This window comes from Amblyraja radiata, chromosome 2, assembly GCF_010909765.2.
Source record: "Amblyraja radiata isolate CabotCenter1 chromosome 2, sAmbRad1.1.pri, whole genome shotgun sequence".
In the NCBI taxonomy this organism is placed as follows: domain Eukaryota; kingdom Metazoa; phylum Chordata; class Chondrichthyes; order Rajiformes; family Rajidae; genus Amblyraja; species Amblyraja radiata.
This window is the reverse complement of record NC_045957.1, coordinates 97,561,665-97,584,653: the sequence shown is the minus strand read 5'-3', so window position 1 is coordinate 97,584,653 and position 22,989 is coordinate 97,561,665. Positions and strand designations below refer to the sequence as shown.

At 41.4% G+C, this 22,989-nt stretch overlaps 1 protein-coding gene across 3 annotated transcripts in view; it reads left to right on the top strand.

Annotated features, from left to right (window-relative positions):
• tbc1d5 (TBC1 domain family member 5) overlaps window positions 1-22,989 on the top strand; it is a 422,753-nt gene that overhangs the window by 108,154 nt on the left and 291,610 nt on the right. For all 3 annotated transcript variants that reach the window (XM_033050914.1, XM_033050922.1, XM_033050908.1), the window contains one exon: window positions 4,089-4,148. The gene's annotated coding sequence lies outside the window, so the exon portion shown is untranslated. The remainder of the gene's footprint in view (window positions 1-4,088; window positions 4,149-22,989) is intronic.

Here is a 22,989-nt window from a genome sequence, read left to right as displayed (position 1 = left end):
CAATAATATAATGATATAGATATGCATTTAGATAGACAGATATATTAGTGTGTTTATCAGGCAGTGTGATCTTAATTAGATGGCTTAAGATGTAACTGCCAAGGTTTACCAGCTCACGTTGCTCACGTTGCTCCACCATGAAGTTCACAGCAGATATTTTGTTCTGTTAATGGTGTTTTGTTTGATGCTGGAAATAAGCCTGATGAATATCTGATAGTGAGTTTTATCGATATTAAATAATAATTGTACTAAGTGATTAATAATTATCCAGTAATCTTTTGAGTACTCTAATTAAAGTTCAGATAATCACTTTTGCATGCCTCTGCATCTTTAACAACCAAGAATCAGCAAGTTTGATGAAAATATTGAAGTATTATGTAGATAGAATGAGCTGAAATTTTCCGGCTGTAGCTGGCAGTTGGCTGGCTTAGGGAATTGCCAATACTCAACCATTTGAACAGAACTACATTGCAGCCTCACACAAACCTACTGAGTCTGGGACTAAATGAGTGACAGATGCTGCCATGTCTGTTCGTCTTCTCCATCGCCTGATTCGCTTAGACACTGCAGTGTTACACTGGGGAATCAGTTATCATCGCATAGAACTTTTCAATTCACTAGACATTCTACATCTGAAGAATGAGGGACATGAATGTATTTCTCATTTTAAGGACTTAGAACATCCTTTTTTTTCAAAATTAATCATGAAATATATGTCCATAACCATGAATCACAATCTTCAATTATAATTTTTTTTAACTGCAGATGCTGCGAGTTTGAAATACAAACGAAGTATTGACAACACTCAAAATGTAATAACAAGGAACTTGTATATATTGAAAACACTCAGCAGTTCAAGCAGCATCTCTGGAAAGAAGATTAAAGTTAGCGTTTCAGGTCCGAGAGCCTTCATCAGCACAGAGTCTGATGAAGGGTCTAGGACCTGCAATGTTAACTTTATTTCACTTTCAACAGATAATGCCTGATGTGCTGCTTCCAGCATTTTCTGTTTTCATTATTATAATCTTAAAATCTGAGCTTAGCCATGAGGAGAAATGCTTTTACATAAATCAAGGGGACTGTGGAGGCTAAGTTGCTGAGTGTATTCAGGCAAGAGATCAATAAGATTGATAGATATTATTGGAATCAAGGGATATGGGATTAATGTAGAAAAGTATTGGACAGAAAAGAGATTAGCCATGATGAAGGCACACAGATTCTTTTTATTTCTCATGTGAGCATTTCATTGCATTTTAATAGTCATAAGTCTCTGGATATCTCCTAACTTTACCTTTTGTCAAATCCTGCCACTGAGATTGGTCCTCAACATCTGGTGCCAACAGGCAGCAGTTTTGGTTGGCGGGCTGTGTTCTAAAAGATCTGGCATGTTGTATTTTCCCCTCAGTGATTTGCTCATGATCAAGAATTAATCCTCTGCTGAAATTGGATGGACATCCATTTCCAGGTTTTTGTCATTATTGAAAACTATGACAATGATCTGTGTTACTTTGGATTTGTTTCAATCCGTGGAGAAATATCTCTGCAGCAATGTCAACACAATTCTATCTTTTAGGTAAATCATATGACATAGCAGGGTGCTGTCTCATCAATGTTGACAGATGTAGCAATGTGTTATGGTTCCATTATTTTTGGTGCAAATATTGGTTTACTAATGTAGGAACTATGGTGAGACTCCAGAATATATTTGATTACCATATTTATATAAATATATCACTGCACATCAAAAGTAAATTGTTATTTGTGAAGCACTTTGAGAATTTATTTTGCGTTATTGGTGAACTTTTGTCCATTCAACTTTTTCAAAGATCAACAAAACAAATACATCTTCTTAAGAGATCTCACTCCTGCTTTTCCCAGATATCTTTTTGCCAATTTGTTCTCAAATGTTTCCTGTGTGGCTGAAAGATAAGAGCACAAACAAATAAGAGCAGGAGTAGATCACCAGGCTGCTCAGTCATTCAGTACGATCATGGCTGATATATGTGTAGGAAGGAACTGCAGATGCTGGTTTAAAGCGAAGATAAACACATAAAGCTGGAGTAAATCAAAGGGACTGGCAGCATCTCTGGAGCGAAGGAATGGGTGACGTTTCGGGTCGAGACCCTTCTTCAGACTGATGTATGCTGGTTTCAGTTCCTCTTCTATGCTTGTTCCCAACAGCCCTTAATTCCTTGGTCTTTCAAGTATTTATCTATCTCTTCCTTAAATGTATCTAATGCTAAGTCAGCGAATTCCAGGCATTCACTACACTCTAAAAGAAGACATTTCACTGTTTGAAAGAAAAAGATTTGACATCAAAAACATTTGTCATTAACTCTTGATGAAGCAGTTTTACAAACAAAAATAGAAAAAATTGTTGAATCTGAGCAGATATAATGTATTTGGAAACTGCATGGCAGAATACTATTTTTACTCATTAATGCTTATATGAATTTGAAATGTTCACTGACTTTACATGAATAAAATCAGACTTTTTCAATTTATTTAAATCTTGCATTAATTTAAATTAGTCTATAAAAAAGGAGATTTATTATTGTAAAATTCAAAAGAAGGGGTTGTTTTAATGATTTTATTACCTTAAATATTTCCATCTTGTAACATGTATGCATTAGTTGTATTTGCTAACATGCAACAAAGGTGCTTCTATTCAGGCATTTTGAAAAATACAATAATTTAATTCCTGTTTTAGTTTTTGCTATTAAATGCAGACAATTTGTTACGTGTAAATTTGAAGTTGCCTCTTGCATTGAAATATTAAAGTGGTTCCATCATTGCAGCAGTACCGATTTTGGAATGTTGAATCTGGCTAAAAGTCATATCCATAAGAATAGATTTGTGTATATTTAAATGTATACTTTTCTCTTGAATGTGTTCGAAACAAATGCATTTTTATGATGAGTAATCAAATATACAATTAACACAGGACAATCCACCAAAACAGGGGTTTCTCTGGCATCTAACTCCTGTGTTGAAAATGACTTCACATATTTGTATTAATGTATTCAAGGCTGTAGAGGGAAAGTTAATTTTCCAGCTTAAATATTTAATTCAAGCTTAAAATTTAGCCTGTAATTAGAGCTCCCAAATGGCAAGAACATGGGGTATTTGTCCATTTTAATTAGATTGTTGTTTACCTATTAATTATATAGCATATCTTGTCACTTGGTTTTGATGATAACAGATGGTGCTAGGAGTTGAAGGTTTCAACAAAATAAAAATTCACATGATTTATTAAGTTGCACTTTATTATTGACTGCTTTACGCTAATCAGATCATGCAATTTTGAAACATTTAAAGCGTTTTTAAATTTAATTTGGTTGATAGCTGTGAGAATTCTATATTTTAAAGTTATCTTTGATAAGATGAATACATCAAGCACATTATCATTTAAAATATATTGTTTTTTTAAGAAGCACTATTGTGATCCAGCCTTTAAAATATCTTTCTAAGTTTTTAATGTGAGTCAAAATGTGTGGGTGCATTAATGTTCTGTTTGGTTCTGTGTGACAACAGTAAAAGAATGTTAAAAATATTTTTCATTAATTACATTCTTTTTAGTTTAGGATTGTTAAGTAATAATTCTGAACCAACAACATTGTTGTGATTTCTCATTATGCCAAAATTCTTCACAAGAAGTACAGAAGCAGTAACTGCAGAATATTTACACCCAGTTTAGGATGGAACCCTTTGACTAAAGAAATTGAGTATCTTTGATTTTTAATTACCCCATTATTCATGGCACTCTTGCCTTCAAGTGCTTAGGCTTTAAACTCTGGAATTTTTGTCAACTATTTCTCCCCTTACCCTGCCCATCCCATTGGATCTCTTTAATTTCTTTGCGCTAATCCTTTATGATCCGCCCTACGGAAATCAGCCCTATTGACGTATCTTAAAAATGCCATTCCTGACTTAATATCTAAATTTAGTTTATAATGCTCCTGTGAAAAAGCGGTTCATAAGATCAACTTTCAGTTGCTGATCACACTAGCCATGGCATGATCTTTTCACTTTTGATTAACAGTTTATGTCGAAGTAGTTTAATGCATTTATCATTCTTTCCTTTTCAGGTTTCCAACTGCGTAATCAAGCTGTCATTTTTGACCATGTGCCTTTAGGTGGTGCTGTCGGTAAGTATCTTTCAAACATGTTACTGTTTCTTTTCCACGGGGTGAGGTTCATATAAATTCAATAGCAGCTGTCCAATGGCTTTGCTCGCATTAGTAAAAGTATTCATTCTTACTTGACATCTTTCTGTTAATACTTCTGTCTGTTGTACCTTCTTTCCCCCTTGCTGATGTTCAGTCATGATCATATCTGTCTCTTTGATACTAGTCATACTATCATCCTCTTACCTTTAATTACCCTAGTTCTAGATTACCCTAGTTCCCCACCCCTCTACTTTTGTTCTTTACCTCACTTTTTCCTGATGCTATACTTGTTTGAAAGCTGTTAATCTTTTACATCGATGACGTGATGTGTAATAGTTTCTTTCAGCCATGCTAGAAACAGTTCAAATAAGAATTCCTAACACACTCTGCTTTTATTTCAAATTGCCAGAAATGTACTTTTGTTATATTTCATCTTTTCTGTCTGCATCTTACTCCGTTGCTAATCTAAGTTATTTTCTCTTGTTTTTGTTTTGTTTTCTCTGCTCCATAGGTGAGAAATGATGCGTAGTTTGTGGTTGTGTCACAGGATGCAAAGTAGGGTGGGGATCTAAAAGTGCTGTCTTTGGCAATATTTTGTTATTGGGACATAGGCAAGTGGATTAATGTTATCAATTGATATCTGCATTCAAAGGTATTTTGAAGGGATTTCCTTGCACAATTGAAGCCGTTGCACACACACAGCCCTTATGCTGGCAACATGTAGGGGGTTTCCAGGATTTTAATGTTGAGCATAACAATTAACCAGAAACTCCATATGGTTTGGAAGTGACATTGCTTCTACATCTATTGCTTTTGTGGTTTTGGTGGTAGAGTTGGGTGGTACTTGTGAAATAAATTTGAGTTGCTCCAGATATATCAAGCAGAGTGCCAGAAAGGTGGTTCAGCGAACAGCTCTTTTGCTTCTTGGTCTATCAAGAAGAAACAAAATGCTCTTCTTTCGATGGCTTATCTGAGGTACTCGGCAGGGTGTTCACATCAAGGCAAAGGCTAAGAAGCAGGGCAAAATGGTAGGAGGCAGTGAGAGGGAGATAAAATGGATAGTTTTAGTTTTATTTTAAAGATGATATTATGGGAGATGACAAGAAGTAGAGGAATAAATGAAGGTGATTTTGCATGCAGGTTTTAGAGATGGTTAGCTATAAATGTCGGGAGCTAAAAAGGCTATAAGGTTAGGCTGCGGCAGATTTGAAGTGAGGTTGCTTGGTGCCAAAGTCAAGCTGAAGGAAATTAGCTAATGAGTTTTAGATATTACATTTTTAAAGCTGTTTTATAATAGAAGCAGCAATTTGTTTTCAAAGGATACTAAACTCTTGTTAATTATTGAGTGTTGAATAAAAATGAGGGAAGAGGATATCTGCTAGCTTGAGTTAAGTAATACTCTGAACAGTGGTGGAAATTAAGGGGGTACAGGGGTCAGGGCTAATCACAGAAAGGGATGTTTGCTAAAGGCTAATGATTGAATGTGGAACGTTTTTTTCTCGGATCCCATGAGGGGAATACTCACAAATAACTAGGCAGGCTCAAGGGTTGATTGATGAGTGATGCAATCATCTAAAAAGCAATCAGGTAGGAAGGAAGGAGGATCTGGAAACCTGGGAAAATAGAAAATAGTGGCCTAAGGATCTGGAAATCTGAAAAAAAACAAAAAATGTTAGTCAAGCAGAATTCACAGAAAAAACAGATCTGAAGCACTGGTCTATAACCTGCTAATCATGGAAAGGCTGCTGACGCAACATGCCATTCCTATGTCCCTTCCAATAAACACCACCCGGATCTCAGAGCATTCCCTGCTCTTGGGTTTCAACTGGCTGCTCCTGACATACCCTGGATAGGCTGATTATCAAAAACCGTTAAACTCAAATTTAAAGCACAATGGCTGAGGCATGTGAAGATGGAAATTGAGGGTTAATGTTTGAGATTATGTTGGGCTTCATTGGAACGATGCAAGAAGCCAAAGACTGCTCAAATGACAATGGAATGGAGAATTTAAGTGACAGGTACCTGGAAGTTCTGGTCATTTTCCAGACTAAACGGAGGTAACTGTTAGAGTCCATCCCACTTCAGCTCACTTCTACTTTTCCACTCGCAACGATCCAGAGAAGCCTGAGATGAACAACCCATTTCCCATCGGAGAGTACTGTAGTCCTGGAGGATTCAACAATTTCTGATGACCATCTTTTCCAGTTTATGTTAGAACTGGCCAGTTCCAGTCTAAGAGCAGGAGATGCAGGATGTGTTCAAGTGGTGATTCTGGGGAAGTCTTTTGATTGGCTAAATGTTACTGTTAAGTCATTTATTGCCATATTCACAAGTATAGTGTAGTACACATACAATGAAAATCTGGGTTGCAGCAGCATCACAGGCAGACAGGCACAGGGAACAAACTAAAAACATAAATTTACATAAATTCTATTTAAGAAAAGACTGCAAAATAATAAGACATTAGTCCAAAAATATACAATTTAAAGATGTCCATAGTAGTGAAAGAGGTGGTCCACGGTGTTCCATTGCTGGGGTAGATTGTAAGAAAATAGCTGTTCCTGAACTTGTTGGTGTGGGACTTCAGGGGACTTCAGACGTCTGTAGCTCCTGGCTGGTAGCAGGGAGAAGAGAGTACGGATTGGATGATGGGAATACTTGATGATAGATACCGCCTTCTTGAGGCAGCATCTCATGCAAATGCCTTCGATGGTGGGAAAGGTTGTGTCCATGATGACTGGAATGTCCACCATTCTTTCTGCAGCCTCTTGCATTCCTGTGCCTTACCAGGACAAGATGCAACCAGTTATAATGGTTTCTACAGTGCATCTGGCTGGATTTGTTAGAGTATTCGATTAAGGGCTTTTTCTGGGGTATTTGTTCTGTTTGTCCCACCATAATACCTTGGCCTCGTTGAATGAGTGTCTCCAGCATATCTGTTATTATTTTGGACTTTGAAAGTATATACATATGATTTACATGTACATATGTTTTGATTTTCAATGCCTTTCCAGTTCTAATATAACTATTTTTCTTTCCCTTTTTTGGGTTTTCCCAGCGTTCTCCTTTATTTCAGATCCAGTAACAGCTTTGTTCTGTTTCTCACAGTTCCAACAAGTTATTTTTATTGGTTCCTCCTATCTCTGAGTTCACTTCTTGACATTAGTTCCTATTAACAAGCTTCACCATCCTCTTTAACCTGCCACAAATCTACCATCCATTTTCCTCTATGTGCACCGTTGCAGATTTAAAAATTCTGATTCAGATTAGTTTACTGCCACATACGTCATTGTGCAATGGATTCCCTTGTTCACGTGAAGCTCATAGTGTAAACGGTATACATGCAATGATAAATACAACAATATATACAACAATAAATGGAAAACAACAGAATGATGCAAATATTGTAGTAAAATCTGAAGGAGTACAAAATAAAATGTAAGTGCAATAATGAAATATGAGCTTCACGTTGAATAAACAAATGTGTTAGAGTTAAGAGTAAGGTATGCGGCAGCAACTCTGTGTAGGGGATATAAAAGAAGTGATTGGTTCAGGCATCTGATAGCCGTGAAGAAGAACCTGAACCACTGAGCTGTAATGTCAGCATTGGTCTGGAGTGTTAGAACCCCTCATGGGACAGTAAACATGCTGATGGCATTTGGGAAGAGCATTCTTGAACATAGTAATCACGGTCTCTATAGAGTTGATGATTGTGTATACTTCATTCCGTGCCACCTTGGCATTGGCTTGAGGTGATATGTAGACCGTTGACACAATGATAAAGGTAAATTCTCCTGGTCGATAAAGGGACGCCATTTTATAATGGGGTATTCCAAGTTGGAGGAACAGAATTGAGCTAAGAATGTACCAGGAAGCATTGATCAAAAAATTTTCTCCACCCCAAACTCCTCTGTGACTTAAAAACATGCCTGCTTTTTACATTTTTCCAATTCTTACACAGGGTCAGAAATGTTAATGCATTCTCTCTCACCACAAACCTCGCCTCACCCAAAAAAACAGTATGGTACCTAATTTGCCGAATATTTCCAGCATTGTGTATTTTTATGATAGATTGGATGCATTTGCAACATTGCCGCATGTGGCATAAAACATTATAACTGATCTAAAATATAAAATATAAAACAAAAAGCTTTGTGTATCCATTGTGTCTTGTACAAAAATTCTGATTATAGGTAAATTACAATAAAAATGATCCATTTTCAAAAGGATTTGAAAACTGAGCCAAAAGAGTTGAGCTACAGCCTAATAAGTTGGTAACTTGTCTATTTCTTGTACCCATCTTTGTTCTATTACTATTTATTATTATTTTCTGCCAACCTGAGTTACTGCTTATTTATTTCTTACCGTTCTGTTCCTCCTGCACTTTTTACGGTGTTTATTTATTTTCAGAAATAGATTGGCTTTTATAACCAATTTGTTCAGAACAATGGTATTTGAACGTCATATTCTACTTCAAACACTTTGATTAAGAGAAGATAGACACAAAATGCTGGAGCAACTCAGCGGGACAGGCAGCATCTCTGGAGCGAAGGAACGGGTGACGTTTCGGGTTGAGACACTGCCTGACCCGCTGAGTTACTCCAGCATTTTGTGTCTATCTTCAGTTTAAACCAGCATCTACAGTTCTTTCATACACACTTTGTTTAAGAGGTTGCACGTGTGACCCAATAAAATATTAGAATTTATATATTTATTCAAAACAAAAATGTTGTCGCCCCCATATAGTAACGTAACATTTTCGGCAAAAATATTATAAATGCCATTGATAGCTTTGCTAAATGATTTTTGCATGTGACAGGTGTACGGTAGTTGGATTATCAAATCATTATAGCATGTTGATGCAATTACCTCGGCTAACACAGGCACTTTCACAACCTTCAATAAAAATCTGAATATTTTGCTCATGTCAGGGGTTCTTTAAAAAAACATTGGTGGAGGTTTATCAAGTTAAAGTATCACTAGTAAAAGATGTGAATGAAATTATTCTTGACATTTTATTGGTGATGAAATTCCACTCAATCCTATTATCTTTCTGAAGGTGGTAGCATTTGTAGCATTTATCGTGCAATTCAAAGTGCCGGGGTGGAAGATATATGCCCTGTTTCGACGAATGCAATCAACCCGGCGTGCACAATCAAATAAGATCAAATAGAACAAGTTGTCCTACAACTTTAGGCTGTGCACGCCATACGCAAGAAGAAGAAGAAAGTGCCAATGGAAAGGTAGCGGTGACAACAGGGTCCCCACAATATTAAAGTGTTCCAGGATTTTGACCTAATGGGTGCTGGAGAAATTATTTGTGACTTAAAAAATCACAGAAAGGAATGCCAAATAAATGGTAGAATTACCTTGGATATTATAGAACTCCAATAAAGTGTCATTGCAAATCCACTCATCCAGCCAGGTGAAAAGTATTCCTTCTCACTCTTCACGTTAATAGTTCTGGAAATGTATTAGTGTGAAACATTCATTATAGACTATTCAAAATCTAATCTGTTCCAGCAGCTGCAGCATTCGTGTGGCAAGTTCGGTTACTCCCCAGGGTTAGGTTTAGGTTTATTATTGTCATGTGCACCGAAGTACAGTGAAAAGCTTTGTCTTTTGCATGTTATCCATACAGTCAGATCAGATAATACCATGAAACATAGAAACATAGAAAATAGGTGCAGGAGTAACCCTTCGAGCCTGCACCGCCATTCAATATGATCATGGCTGATCATCCAACTCAATATCCTGTACCTGCCTTCTCTCCATACCCCCTGATCCCTTTAGCCACAAGGGCCACATCTAACTCCCTCTTAAATATAGCCAATGAACCGGCCTCAACTACCTTCTGTGGCAGAGAATTCCAGAGATTCACCACTCTATGTGTGAAAAATGTTTTTCTCATCTCGGTCCTAAAAGATTTCCCCCTTATCCTTAAACTGTGACCCCTTGTTCTGGATTTCCCCAACATCGGGAACAATCTTCCTGCATCTAGCTTGTCCAACCCCTTAAGAATTTTGTAAGTTTCTATAAGAAATATAGAATAAATATAATCGTCAAACCCAAGTACAATAGGTAGAGCAAAGTGGAAGATACAGAGTGCAGAACTCTCAGCATTGAAGAACATCAGTTCCATAGACAAAGTCCAATGTCCACAATGGGATAGAGGTGAATTGGTCTGTATCCTAGCTTACAAAAGGACCATTCAGAAGTCTGATAGCAGAGAGGAAGAACTGTTCCGGAATTTAATGGTGCACACTTTCAAGCTTGTACCTTCTGCGGGTGGATGCAGGGAGAAGATGGAATGACTGGGGTGGGGTGTCTTTAATTATCTTGGTTGCTTTTCTGAGACAGTGTAAAGTGTCAAAGGTGAGCGGTCTGGTCTGAGTGATGAACTAGGCTACATTCACAACCCACTATAATTTCTTGAAATCTTGTGCAGAGCTGTTCCTAAACCAAGCTGTCATCCAACCCTATTGATGAGAGGGATTTTGGTGATGATCATATAATTGACCCTGCACCCTCTCCTTCCCATTCACCACTTCACACCTACTTAAGGCAAGACTCCAGTACGAAAAGACTGGACCATTTCCCACCCCATCCAACACTTCACACCCACTCTCGGCCTGACCTCAGTCTGCAAAGACTGGGCCCTTCTGCACCCACACCCCTCCAATCACCACTTCACACCCAGTTAACCACACCCTCCTTGCTGAACAACATCACTTCACCATCTTCAAATCCTCCCTAAAAACTCATTTTTATTCTCTGGCTTTCGACACTGGCTGAGACATTGCTCCTGTTCTTAGTGCTTTTAATGTCTTTTAATTTTTACTGTTTTTAGTCCTTCGTTTTACGGTTTTTAATGGTTTGTAATAACTTTTTGTCCATGAGTTCTCATGTACAGCACTTTGTGGCAACTGCGGTTGTTTAAAGCGCTTTATAAATAAAGTTTATTATTATATTATCAACAATAAAAAATAGAGGAGGTGGAGAGGCTTTTCAGAAGACAGAAAAGCCAGAAATCTCCAGGACCAGACAATGTTTCCCCCTCTACTCTCAAGCTCTGTGCCGAACAACTGGCACCGGTCTACACAGACATTTTCAACCAGTCCCTGCAAACATGTACTGTTCCTGCCTGCTTCAAAGTCTCCACTATTGCCCCTGTACCCAAAAAGGCAAGGATTACTTGCCTTAATGACTACAGGCCTGTCGCACTGACCTCTGTAGTCATGAAGACACTTGAAAGGCTTGTGCTGGCCAAGCTGAAAAATATCAAGGTCCCCCTGCTGGACCCTATGCAGTTTGCATATCGGGCCAATAGATCTGTGGATGATGAAGTCAACCTGGGCCTGCACTTCATCCTACAGCACCTAGACCGCCAGGGGACCTATGCGAGGATCCTGAGGAGCCAGAGCTACTACACTCCAAACTTTCCGAGTTGACTAGAAACATAGAAATTAGGTGCAGGAGTAGGCCATTCGGCCCTTCGAGCCTGCACCGCCATTCAATATGATCATGGCTGATCATCCAACTCAGTATCCCGTACCTGCCTTCTCTCCATACCCTCTGATCACTTTAGCCACAAGGGCCACATCTAACTCCCTCTTAAATATAGCCAATGAACTGGCCTCAACTACCCTCTGTGGCAGAGAGTTCCAGAGATTCACAGCTCTGTGTGAAAAAAGTTTTTCTCATCTCGGCTTTAAAGGATTTCCCCCTTATCCTTAAGCTGTGACCCCTTGTACTGGACCTCCCCAACATCGGGAACACTCTTCCTGCATCTAGCCTGTCCAATCCCTTAAGAATTTTGTAAGTTTCTATAAGATCCCCTCTCAATCTCCTAAATTCTAGAGAGTACAAACCAAGTCTATCCAGTCTTTCTTCATAAGACAGTCCTGACATCCCAGGAATCAGTCTGGTGAACCTTCTCTGCACTCCCTCTATGGCAATAATGTCCTTCCTCAGATTTGGAGACCAAAACTGTACGCAATACTCCAGGTGTGGTCTCACCAAGACCCTGTACAACTGCAGTAGAACCTCCCTGCTCCTATACTCAAATCCTTTTGCTATGAAAGCTAACATACCATTCGCTTTCTTCACTGCCTGCTGCACCTGCATGCCTACTTTCAATGACTGGTGTACCATGACACCCAGGTCTCGCTGCATCTCCCCTTTTCCTAATCGGCCACCATTTAGATAATAGTCTGCTTTCCTGTTTTTGCCACCAAAATGGATAACCTCACATTTATCCACATTATACTGCATCTGCCAAACATTTGCCCACTCACCCAGCCTATCCAAGTCACCTTGCAGTCTCCTAGCATCCTCCTCACAGCTAACACTGCTCCCCAGCTCAGTGTCATCTGCAAACTTGGAGATATTGCCTTCAAATCCCTCATCCAGATCATTAATATATATTGTAAATAGCTGGGGTCCCAGCACTGAGCCTTGCGGTACCCCACTAGTCACTGCCCGCCATTGTGAAAAGGACCCGTTTACTCCTACTCTTTGCTTCCTGTTTGCCAGCCAGTTCTCTATCCACATCAATACTGAACCCCCAATGCCGTGTGCTTTAAGTTTGTATACTAATCTCTTATGTGGGACCTTGTCGAAAACCTTCTGGAAGTCCAGATACACCACATCCACTGGTTCTCCCCTATCCACGCTACTAGTTACATCCTTGAAAAATTCTATAAGATTCGTCAGACATGATTTACCTTTCGTAAATCCATGCTGACTTTGTCCAATGATTTAACCACTTTCCAAATGTGCTGCTATCCCATCTTTAATAACTGACTCTAGCAGTTTCCCCACTACCGATGTTAGACTAACTGGTCTGTAATTCCCCGTTTTCTCTCTCCCTCCCTTCTTAAAAAGTGGGGTTACGTTTGCTACCCTGCCAATCCTCAGGAACTACTCCAGAATCTAAAGAGTTTTGAAAGATTATTACTAATGCATCCACTATTTCTGGAGCTACTTCCTTAAGTACTCTGGGATGCAGCCTATCTGGCCCTGGGGATTTATCGGCCTTTAATCCATTCAATTTACCCAACACCACTTCCCGACTAACCTGGATTTCACTCAATTCCTCCAACTCTTTTGACCCGCGGTCCCCTGCTATTTCCGGCATATTATTTATGTCTTCCTTAGTGAAGACGGAACCAAAGTAGTTAATTAATTGGTCCGCCATATCCTTGTTCCCCATGATCAAATCACCTGTTTCTGACTGCAAGGGACCTACATTTGTTTTAACTAATCTCTTTCTTTTCACATATCTATAAAAACTTTTGCAGTCAGTTTTTATGTTCCCTGCCAGTTTTCTTTCATAATCTATTTTTCCTTTCCTAATTAAGCCCTTTGTCCTCCTCTGCTGGTCTCTGAATCTCTCCCAGTCCTCTGGTATGCTGCTTTTTCTGGCTAATTTGTACGCATCATCCTTCGCTTTGATACTATCCCTGATTTCCCTTGTTATCCACGGATGCACTACCTTCCCTGATTTATTCTTTTGCCAAACTGGGATGAACAATTTTAGTAGTTCATCCATGCAGTCTTTAAATGTCTTCCATTGCATATCCACCGTCAACCCTTTTAGAATTAATTGCCAGTCAATCTTGGCCAATTCACGTCTCATACCCTCAAAGTTACCTTTTTTTAAGTTCAGAACCATTGTTTCTGAATTAACAATGTCACTCTCCATCCTAATGAAGAACTCAACCATATTATGGTCACTCTTGCCCAAGGGGGCAAGTACAACAAGACTGCTAACTAACCTTTCCTCATTACTCAATACCCAGTCTAAAATAGCCTGCTCTCTCGTTGGTTCCTCTACATGTTGATTTAGATAACTATCCCGCAAACATTCCAAGAAATCCTCTTCCTCAGCACCCCTGCCAATTTGATTCACCCAATCTATATGTAGATTGAAGTCACCCATTATAACTGTTTTGCCTTTGTCGCACGCATTTCTAATTTCCTGTTTGATACCATCTCCAACTTCACTACTACTGTTAGGTGGCCTGTACACAACACCCACCAGCGTTTTCTGCCCCTTAGTGTTTCGCAGCTCTACCCATACCGATTCCACATCCTCCAAACTAATGTCCTTCATTTCCATTGCGTTAATCTCCTCTCTGACCAGCAACGCTACCCCACCTCCTTTTCCTTTCTCTACCCCTCCTGAATATTGAATATCCCTGGATGTTCAGCTCCCAGCCTTGGTCACCCTGGAGCCATGTCTCCGTGATCCCAACTATATCATAATCATTAATGGTTATCTGCACGTTCAACTCATCCACCTTATTACGAATACTCCTTGCATTGAGACACAAAGCCTTCAGGCTTGTTTTTACAACGCTCTTACCCCTTATACAATTATGTTGAAAAGTGGCCCTTTTTGATTTTTGCCCTGGTTTTGTCTGCCTGCCACTTTTACTTTTCACCTTGCTACCTCTTGCTTCTACCCTCATTTTACACCCCCCTGCCTCTCTGCTCTTGTACCCATCCCCCTGCCACATTAATTTAAATCCTCCCCGACAGCACTAGCAAACACTCCCTTAAGGACATTGGTTCCATTCTAGCCCAGGTGCAGACCATCCTGTTTGTGCCTGAATCCATCTGTCGGTGGATCACCAGCTTCCTGACAGACAGGAAGCAGCATGTGAGGCTGGGAAAGCACATCTCGGACCTGCAAACGCTCAGCATAGGAGCACCGCAAGGCTGCGTACTCTCCCCTCTCCTCTACTCTCTCTACACCAACGACTGCACCTCCACAGACTCCTCTGTCAAGCTTCTCAAGTTTGCGGACGACACAACCCTGATTGGACTGATCCAGGATGGGGAGGAATCTGCCTACAGACAGGAAGTGTCACAGCTGGAGTTCTGGTGCCATCGCAACAACCTAGAGCTCAATGCTCTTAAGACAGTGGAATTGATTGTAGACTTTAGGAAAGCTCCCCCTCCCCTTACCCCACTCACCATCAACAACACCACAGTCACATCTGTGGAGTCTTTTAAGTTTCTGGGAACCATCATTTCCAAGGATCTTAAGTGGGGGGCTACCATCGACTCCACGGTCAAAAAGGCACCACAGAGGATGTACTTCCTACGGCAGCTGAGGAAGCACAATCTGCCACAGGCAATGATGGTCCAATTCTACACGGCCATTGTAGTGTCTGTTCTCACCTTCTCCATCATGGTCTGGTTTGGCTCAGCCACCAAGCACGACACCTGGAGGCTGCAGCGAATCGTCCGATCAGCTGATGAGATTATTGGCTGCAACCTTCCCTCCATTGATGAACTGTACACTGCATGGGCCAGGAAGCGAGCGGGCAAGATCATCTCTGACCCCTCTCACCCTGGCCACACACTCTTTGAATCACTTCCCTCTGGAAGGCGACTCTGGACTGTCAAAGCTGCCACAGCCAGACATAAAAACAGTTTTTATCCACGAGTAGTTGCTCTACTCAACAGCCAAAAATCTGTAGCCTCCCTTTGATCTGGTATTTTGTTGGTTCACATGCTTGATCAATGGTGTTTTATCATTAATGTCTTATTATTATTAATGTTTAGTGTTTTCTGAGTCATTCGTAACCGTCACTGTATATCATGTTGTTACTTGTGGGAGCACCAAGGCAAATTCCTTGTTAGTGAATACTTGGCCAATAAACTCACTTACTTACTTATTTACTTACTCAAGGAGAAATGGGGCAGGTTAAATATTATTGGAGAGTCACGTTGCTTGGCACTTAAATGGCATAAATGTTTCTCACCACTTTTCAGCCTTGACTGAATGATATGTTGGAGGTTGTAGGTGGAACTGGATAATTTGAGTGTATCACTTCTGACTTTAATATTAGGAACACCTGAAGATGGCTAGTTCTTGGTATTGGCTTATTATTCTCACATGTACCAAGATATGGTGAGAAACGATGTTTTAAGTATTATCCAAGCACATCAGACCACACTTGAATGGCAATGACTTATTAAACGTCAGATTAATGTCCAGCAACCACAGTCTTCTCTCTTTCCATATGGTGGAAATGTTTTCCATTCCACGCAGATTGCGATGGACATCATCTTCACTAGATTTCCTTGCTGGTGTACACAGTTCAAATGTTGCCTTGATATTAATGTACACCCTAACTCTTTTTGTCCATATCTGGGCATAATAATGTCTGAAATTCAGTAATCCAACTGACCCCAAACTCAAAGCTGCTGAGCAAATGAAGCACGCATAAGCACTTTCTTCAACCCTTCTCAATAATTTACTGATTGAGACAGATAGATTGATTGATGGACAGTAATTGGTCAGGTTGTATTATTGCTGCTTTTGTTTTCACATTGTTGAGTGGATACAGTGTTACAGTTGAAGTAGAGTGATTGTAGTTATGTTTAGTTGTGGAGTGCAGGTCTTTAGCGTTAGAGCCTGGATATGACATAGAGCCCATAGAGTTGTACAGTACATAAACAGGCTTTTGCTGACCTTAGTGTCCATCTACACTAACATCACTAGTTTGCATTATTTCTATAAGCCGCTGTGCCTTACCTCACTCAAGTATGTGTTCACATGCCTCGTAACTGGTGTTACTAATCCTGCCTCCACCACCTCCTCTGACAGCTCATTCAGATTCAGGTTCACATTGGTTTATTGTCATATACACCAGAGTGCAATGAAATTCCTTGTTTGCATGAAGCACATGGAGTTCAGAGTGTACATGATAATGATAGAAACAATAATAAATACAACGATGAATGCAAACAGCAGTCTGGTGCAAGGATTGGAGTGCAAACTGAAGTAGTGCAAAAAAAACAAAAGTATGATAACAGAATAATTGGATACTGTAGAGTCAAGAGTAAAATTATGTGATGTCGCTTCCAGGATTAGGTTGAGAAAGAGGTCATTAGTTCAGGAGTCTGGTATCAATGGGAAAGAAGCTGTTCTGAAGTCTGGATATCTGGACCTAAAATCCTGTATCTTGACCAAGAAGGTAGGAGAGAGACAAAAAAAAAGACCAATATGGCAGGCATCCTTGACGATACTTCCAGGCTGCCTGATGCAATGGAACGTAGAGATGGACTGAATGGAAGGAAATGACAAGCCTGTGGTGGACTGGACTGAGTTTACCACTCTCTCCAGATTTAGGTGGTCAAGTGCAGAGCAGTTCCCATACCAGTTTATTGGTATACAAATTATGAACCTGCCTAGGGACACCATCTGTCTTTTGCCACCGAGATGTATGGGCCAGAACCAGTGGAGGATGGGGGGGATGCGCCTTTGCCTGTTAGAAGCAAGCATAAAAGGCATTAAGCTGGTCTGGTAGAGTTGCATCACTGCCAGAGATAACACAAATTTTGGTTTGTAGCCTGTGGAAATGTTTAGGCCCTGCCATAATCATTTGGAATCCGCACATGTCACCTCTCAAATTCCATTGCTCTAGTGAAAACAGATCCAGCCTATCCCATCTATCTGTATTACTTCAGGGCTGTCAACTCTCATGCTTTGAGCGTGAGAATCACGCATTTGGCCAAATTCTCACGCTCTCACACTGATCACAAATTTCTCACGCGAGTCGTGAGAAATTCTGTGATGAACGAAAATGTCAAAACTCATATCAACTGCATGGGCCACGGGTGTTGGGAGCAGAAGCAGTGGCGGGAACAGATGCGGACGGGGAGCCGGGGCTGATGAGTGTTTGCCGGGGTGGCGAGTCGCTCACTGCAGCTTCGGCCATGGAGCTGCCTCATTGTAAGAGTCCCGCGCCGTCGGAGGTGTCGGAAGCGTTGCGCCGCTGCCGTGAGAGTCTCTGTGCCGAATTCGCCCAGGTGACCGGCCTGGATCAGGCTGCGGATCGGTGCATCCTGGAGGACAACCAGTGGCTGCTGGAAGTAGGTACCAAGCACTGGGTAGAAACGGTGGAAGATAGTGGCCTTCAAATGGGAGTGGTTGGAGAAAGCATTCTGCTTGCCTGCTAGATTTTCGCTTACTGTAACTGCAGGAAAAATGTTACCGATGTTGGGGGAGTTCAGAACCAGGGGTCACAGTTTAAGACTAAACGGTAGGCCAGTTAGGACTGAGATGAGGATAAACTTTCTTCACGCAGAGATTTGTGAATCTGTGGAATTCTCTGCCACATAAGGCAGTGCAGGCCAATTCACTTGATGTTTTCAAGTGAAAGTTACATTTAGTTCTTGGGGCTAAAGAAATCAAGGGATACGGGGGGAAAACAGGAAAGAGGTACTAATCTTAGATGAACAGCCATGATCATATTGAATGGCAGTGCTGGCTCGAAGGGCCGAATGGCCTATTCCTGCACCTAATTTCTATGTTTCTATGCTTGAGTATATGGCAATAAAACTCGACCACTTGATTTTGAAGCATTCACGCATGGTGGAGGTATAATGTAGTCATAGAGTGATACAGTGTGAAAACAGGACCTTCGGCGCAACTTGCCCACACTCGCCAACATGTCCCAGCTACGCTACCTGCTTTTGGTCCATACCTCCAAACCTGTCCTATCCATGTGTCAGTCTAACTGTTTCTTAAATGTTGGGATAGTCCCTGCCTCAACTAACTCCTCTGGCAGCTTGTTTCATACACCCACCACCCTTTGTGTGGAAAAAGTTACCACTTAAAAAGTTACCTCTTAAAAATACTTCAAACAAAAACATTGAAATCATACTTCTACAATGCACTAAAACATGATTTTAATACATCAAATTTCAAAAAGTCCCTACCGTGGGAGGGGGAGCACCACCCTTCCACGCCCTGCCCCCACTCAGTTGCTCCACACCCTCACCGGGTACCCCCAAGGCAGTGACGTGCGGTGAGGTCAATGGCTGGGGTGGCACTGGCTAGTATCAGTGGCCCGGCCCTCCCTGTATTGATCACCGCGTCTCCCCTAGGAGAGAGAGGGGTGGAGCCGTGGCTGGGAGGGAGGGAGAGAGAGAGAAGGGAGAGAGAGAAGGGAGAAAGAGGAGGGAGAGAGAGGAGGGAGAGAGAGAGAAGGGAGAGAGAAAGAAGGGAGAGAGAGAGGGGAGAGAGATAGAAGGGAGAGAGAGAGAGAAGGGAGAGAGAGAGAGCGAAAGGAGAGCGAATGGGAAAGGACTTGGGGAGATAGAGGGGCAGCAGCCTTGTTCGATCCTGAGACTATGGGGGGATACCTCTCAGGGCGCGAGAATTGGTAGAGAGAGAAAAAGGGGGGAGAGAGAGAAGGGAGAGAGGAACGATGGCACGTTATAACCTGCAGCCGTCCCATTCTGACCGCTGCCGAACCCCCCCACCGCACCATTGCACCTTTCATGGCGGCCCAGTGATGTCTCGGCTCTGACAATTCGAGGGATCTAACTGGTAACAACACTAAGAGCAGCCCCGGGCCGCCACGTTCCCCGACTGCTGAAGCTAGCTAACGTGGAGGGAGAGCGAGGCAGCGTCAATTACGTGGGCTCTTCCTCCACTGGGCTCAAGACACGCCCCCTTGTGAGGCAGATCTGATCGCTGCCTCCCCTGGTACTTCTTCATTGCAGTTTTATGATGAGATCAGCGAGCACAAATGTAATATATTTATATGTGAAATAAGCTACCTGGACTATGGAAGGTAAGGACATGTGATGAAGGGGTTTATAAATATTTATTTGGTGACATACAGAGAGATAGTAACAGGCACACGCGTATTGCCCGTGCTCCATGCAGTTTCTGAGGGGTTGCGCAATCAGAGGGGAGGCTCAGCTCGTCGCTGCCTCACCTCCTATCTCCCTGTATTTGAAGCGCAGCTGCGAAAATTTGGCGCTTTTGACTATAAAAAATGATTAGATTCATATAGAAATGACATTTATAACACAGATCAGTGGAAAAATATATTTATTTTATTTTATTATTATTTTTCTTTACTTTTCTTAACAGCTATTTTCATTGGGAGTATGACAGGTGAGGCTCTGCCTCCCCTGCCTCCCCGCACCGCAAGTGTAAGTTAAAAGACTCGCAACAGTATGCATAAATTCAAGCTGAAAAATGCAAAAGCTCCGCACCAATTAGAGGGGGGATACCATCCTCCTACACCCTCCTGCCCTCTACCCCCCCCCCCCCCCCCCCCCCCCCCCCAGTCGCTACGCTCCCTTGGGCTTGGTCTCTTGCAATTTCTCACTCTCAACTCTCACCCAATGTTGGCAGCCCTGTTACTTCCTATTTGTAATAAACCACTTTCCATGTTGATGTGGTCCAGGATATCATCATTCCCGTCTGAACTCGTAGTAAATGTTGACACGAAGTATACATTTAGGATCTTGCCCATTTCCTGTGGCTGCACGTTGATCAAGGGAACGTAATCTCTCCCTCGCTGCACTTTCTGCCTCTGCTAAAAAAATTAGGATTCTCCTTTATCTTATCTGCCAAATATATCTTGGCAGATATCTTCCCATGGTCCCCTTTTGCCCTCCTAATTTCCTTCTTAAGCATACTCTTACATACCTTATACACTTCAAGGGACTCCCTTGATCCCACCTGCCTATACCTGCAATGACCCCTTTTTCCTGACCAGACCCTCGATGTCCCTTGTTAACCAAGATCCCCCAAACTTGTCAGCCTTGCTTTTCACTGTAACAGGAACATGCTTGCTCTGAACTCTTCATACTTTCAATAGCATCCTACCTGCTAAATGTCCCTTTCCCTGCACATAACTTCCCTTAATCAATGGAGGTGCCACCAATTTAAATGAGATTGTGTGGTAGTCTCTTGAGATGGATCAATTGGTGATGATGTCAAGTAGATTTTCAATTAAAAAAATTTAATCAGTGAAGGGGAGGCAGTAGATGGCAATCAATGGATGGTTTCCTTGTCCATGTTTGCCCTATTACCATGAGTTTTCATGCAGTCATGATTCAATATAACTTTCAGGGTCATTCCTCTCCTGCACTGGTAACCCTGGACTTCAGTTCGAACAGATGTTGGGACCCATCAACATTCCAGCATCTGCAATTCCTTGTGTCTGCCTTTTAGTTTGACTGGACAATCCCAAGAATATTGAGGGAAGGTGACAATCTGCTTGTCTTTCCTATAGGACAGGTGTCTTCATTTTGGCATAGTCATAAGATATATTAATGAGGAAAATATTTTGGGAGTTTCTATTTAAGCCAATTTCTTCAACTAAAATTACTTTCATTTCAAAAATGGTATGGCAATTCAGAGTAATGTAGAGCCTACTGGACTGGCTAATTTAAGCAACTTTGAGAGCCAGATAGTGTTGATAAATTGATTTGAATCATTCGTATGACTTCTCTAAATGAGGAAAATGGGGAAAAGCTCAGACTTTTACACGCAGCAAAAAAAATGAAGCAGCTAATTGTGCTGCATTTATAACTGTGCCCTTTTTAATGATATTACTTCAAATCCAATGATGAACTAGTACCTAATATTATTTTGATTGCTGACGAATGAAAACATTTAGGAATTTCTATTTAAACAAAAATACCATATTTCGAAGAACAAGAATGTCTATTAGCCTTAATGTTGTATAGGATAATAATTGTTGATGCATTAATGGTCTGAAAATGTTTTATGTGATGTAAAAATTACTGTTCTATGTCAGTAAAGTTGCATTGGATTTTCATTTTAACTCGATATAATATGTTTTAAAATAAAGATATAATAGCCTAGAATTTGCTGGAAAGATGGTGGTGAGTTTAGTTGCGTGTGGTAATTTTTGCACAAATAACCCAGTAATTTTTTAATGAAAGGATACCCTGCAAACTGCAAAATGTCGTAAGTTACGGCATGACTCATGTTGTTTTGCTACGAGCTTGTCACAAAATAGTTTATTTTGAAACATTACAACAAAATAAGTTCTCTATGGAAATTTAAGCCTGGTATTAAACAATATAGAAAAGGACACAGTGGGGTAAAGTCAAAGTCAATTTTATTCGTCACATACACCCGAAGGTGCAGTGAAATTAATTTGCCAGCAGCGATACAATTAAAAAGAACACACAATACACAATAAGATTTAACACAAACATCCACCACAGCATTCTTCACTGTGATGAAAGACACAAAGTTCAGCCAATCCTCCTTTGTTCACCTGTGGTCGGGGCCATAAACCCTCCGTAGTCGCCGCTATGGACAGCTGGATGTACAGGCCCTCTTGTTGGGATGATTTGAAACTCCGATGTCGGGACGGTCAAACGCTTGGAGTTCCCGAATTGGCGCTTTCTTACTGGAGATCGCGACTTCAGGATGTTATAGGCCACAGGCCAGCGGTCGGAGCCCTTCTCTGGCGATCCGCGGCGAGGGATCCCGGGCTCCGGATGGTAAGTCCACACCACGCCCGCGGTTAGAAGCTTCGCAGACCATAGCCCCATGATGCCAAAGTCACCAGGCCAGCGATTGGAGCACTCCTGTCTGGCGACTCACAGCAAGAGTTCGTCCCGCTCCACGATAGAAATTCCACGCTGCGCCCACTGCTGAAGCCCCGCAGACCGCGGCTTCAGGATGTAACAGTCCGCGGGCTAGCGATCGGAGCACTCCTCTCTGGCGACCCCCGGCAAGGGTTCGCCCGCTCCACAATGGAAAGTCCGCTGCTGTAACTCTGGGCCCGACTCCGGGAAAGGCCGCTCAACTCAGCAGGTCAGGCAGCATCTATGGAGAACATGGATAGGTGATGTTTCAGGTCGAGACCCTTCTTAACAACGCAGCATCCCTTAAAGAACAACATTACTGCAACACCACTTGACCTCCCTAGGCCAGAAAGGGAACAATTGAAATACAATATTGTCTTTTATTACCCTGAAGCATCCTATTTTCTTTCCTTACTATTTCACTATA